Here is a 3673-nt window from a genome sequence, read left to right as displayed (position 1 = left end):
GAGTGCTCTAAGAGATTCTAATCTAAGAACTAAAGACTAATACGAGGTAAAACTAATTTGGCAAATCTTACTTTCTTTATACATTGAAAAATGATATTGTGAGTCAATTCCATAACCTTGGTAAATGATTTTTCTTTTTCTTTTAGTTCTTTTAGTATTTGTTTTTTCTAAATTGTTTATTAATATTGCATTTTTAATACCGTGTCTTTATATTTTCAATACTTAGTTTTTTAAGTGTATAAATTTAATTTGGTTGATGACTAAGTTTTTGCACATTTACTACATATGGCATGTTACTTTCATTTAGTTTATTGCAGTGAATAGGTATTGTTGAATTTCTTTAACATGACAGGTTAGGTACAATATAATTGAATTTCATAGATTTTTATTAAAATTTACTATTTTTAGAAATTAATATATAGTTATTGGCCCAATCAATTTTTTTTAGCTGTATTATCTTTCATCTTTGTCTCATTGTAGATTAATCCATGCATATTTGCAACTGGTTCATTTTCCTATTTTGTAATATAAAGTGTGAACTAGATTCTTCCAAATTTGGAGCTTTTCATGAAGTTTTTAGTAGTTTTAGATAAGAATACAAAGTGTCAGCCCATACATCATGATTTCTATTTTTTGTTCCTTATGTTTTATTGCTATTAATTTTTTTTTTTTTGTTTCATACTAACTTTGTTTATATTGTTGTACATGAGTTTGATGGTTGTATTTTGAGTACATTAAAAGTTTGAATGAGAGGAATCGGTATTGAAGTCCCAAAATTGACACCTAAGATTTCAAATAAATTTCATTAACTTTGGGCCTTAAATTTTGCTCTTTTTTGTTTTAATTCTTTGAGCATGAAAATGTTAAATGAGGCATGAATGGATCCAAAGAAAACTCGAAAAGAACCAAAACATGCAAAAAGAGACCAAATATGACCAAAAATCATATGGAGCATGAAGGCATAAACTAAAAGTTAGAGCAAAAGAGGTTGCATAAGACTTCAAGGTTTATTCTTTCTTTTAGGTTTATTTTTATTCATTCTTTTCTTTGATTTAATTTTTTTTCTTTGAATATTACTATAACATGGAAATTATTTTGTAACTAAGATTGTGTGAATTTAGGTTAACTTGGTTAATTAAAATATGATTGAACATGATAGAGATGTTAGGCTTTTTAACTTAGAGACTTTGCATGTTTAGATTCTTCATATCTCAATTCATAATTTTTTTAGTAATTTTAATATAGGGAAATACTGAATAAAATAGAATTTAGGTTTTTTTAAATGACTTTTTCATATGTGTAATTGAATCTTTCCATAGAATCAATTTAGAAAAATATTTAATAGGATAATAAAGGCAACTATAGTACATTAATTAAATGTAGAAATTTGGCATGTTAGGAATCACTTGTACATGTACATGGTGGATTTTATTAATTGTGTATGTAACTTTGGAATAGCATAAATTTAGGAAAAATGAGCGAAATAAAAGAAACAATAAGATAGACTTTAGGAATCATTAATAGAGCCTAACCCTTCTCCTAAGGTAAGTCCATGCAGAGAGGGTGCTTAACACCTTCCCTCTCTTGTGTCTACCATCTCAAACCAAGGTCATTGGGCTCATGGTAAAAGAAGAGTACTGAACTTCTGTAAGGAGTAAGTTGCCACTCATGTCCCTTCTTATGAATTTATCTCAATTATTACGGGTGACTATTCCTTTCTTTCGCATTTGTGGCATTAATATCTAAACATCGTAGTAGTATTATAGAAAGACGATGCTCATCTAAATAAAAAAGGGTAGTGCTAATTCAGACCCTTACAATAGGTTCGCAATCTGATTCGTTAAATAGGACTTACGAGCTAGCTCGTAAGTAAGGCCATTTATAAGTTCGTAAATTGGCTCGTTAACAATAACATTTATATTAGTACTTGTAATTTATAATGTTGTAAATATATTTATTCTATTAATGATTGTTCAAAAATAATATAATCAATATATAAAATAAAGTTATTTGTGATTTAATTTTTTAAAAAATAAAGTTAGTTTGCATATTAAAAATAAAATTAGAATATTAAATATATGCTATCAATGTAATAAAATAAAATATTATTAAATTTTATAATTTTATATAGAATTATGATATAATCAAAACAAGAAGTGCATTTATAAAATATAATTATTTGTAATTTAAATATAATTTTTATGAAAAATAAAGTTAATTTTTATATGAGAAATAAATTTAAAATATTATATAATAAATACACAAAAATTATTTTGAACTATTTTATCTATATTAAAGTACTAAATGAATCAAATCTTAACTACGTAGTTTTGGTACTGGTTGTATGACTTAAAATATAAATTCATCTCTTTCTCTTTCTCTCTTCCTCTTTTTCTCTATATTTTGAACTTCTAAAAGATTAAATTTCAAGTTCAACACTAATTTATCCAACTATTATTATTACTTTCTCTCTTTACAGTTGTCTCCTATTTTTTTCTATTAACACTAACTAATCTACCATATATTATTATTAATTTCTATATTATCTCTCTTCTAGTACTCTCTCTCTTGATACATGCATTTTGCATAGTTATTTTGGTTTAATTTCATGGCCATTTTATTTATTTGTTAGTCACTTTTAGCTAATTTTATTAGTTATTTAGATAGTTTTTCATGATTATCAATTTTTGGATTAAATTATAATTTTTGATTTGTTTTGTTGGTAAAATGGTGTTTTTGAGGGACTAAAATGAAATTATATTAGTGAGGAGTGATTCCTATAGCCAAAGATGTCAAAAACAAAGCTTGAAAGTTGAAGAATGCAAAGTGGCCAAAATGTGCATAACTTGCCGCATAAGTTGTGCAGTTCTGCATATGGAGAAGAAGCAATTTTCCAAACCTGTCGAAACCTGCATAAGTCACTACATGACTTATGCAGACTTACTCCTTGATTATGCAGCTTCACGGAAAACTGCATAACTTATGTAGTCTCGCACTCTACTTATGCAGTTTCACGGAGGAGACAATCAAAATAGCCAAAATCTGCATAAGCTATTGCATAACTTATGCAAATCCATTCTTTGCTTATGCAGCTTCACGCAAAGAGCCCTAAACATGTCGAAAACTGAATAAGGGCTTGCATAACTTATGCAGTTTCATAGAAGACTCCAAAGCTTGAAAAAACTACACAACTAACCTGCATAGCTTATGCAACATCACGGGAAGCACCTAGAACCACCAATTTTGCATGGAATCTGCATAAGAAACTTACACAACTTGTGCAACTCTTCATAATGAGCTGGCAGAAGATTCCCTCACATGAACTTCACCTCAAATACACCATTTTAGGGCTACTTGTCAGAAAGATATAAATAAGTCCTTATCCCATTTCAGAAAGGTAGGAAAAAGAAGAAGAAAGTGGAGAGAGGCAGAGAAAACGTTAGAAAACAGAGCAAGGGGGCACCACTTCCCTTTTCTGGATCAAATTTGGCTTCTTCTTCTTTTCTTCACTATTTTCTACCTTTCTTGTATTGGGTTTCTTAGTTCTTAGCATAGATTCAAGTTTTATTTCTATATTTACTCAATATTTCTTGCAAATATTATGGATAGTGAGTAGTTTTCATTAGATTCTGGAGTTGGGATGTAATATTTGAGATATTTTGTGGATTTTGAT

The sequence above is a fragment of the Hevea brasiliensis genome, chromosome 11, assembly GCF_030052815.1.
Source record: "Hevea brasiliensis isolate MT/VB/25A 57/8 chromosome 11, ASM3005281v1, whole genome shotgun sequence".
NCBI classification, from domain to species: domain Eukaryota; kingdom Viridiplantae; phylum Streptophyta; class Magnoliopsida; order Malpighiales; family Euphorbiaceae; genus Hevea; species Hevea brasiliensis.
The sequence above is the reverse complement of the archived record's forward strand: the minus strand, read 5'-3'. Positions refer to the sequence as shown.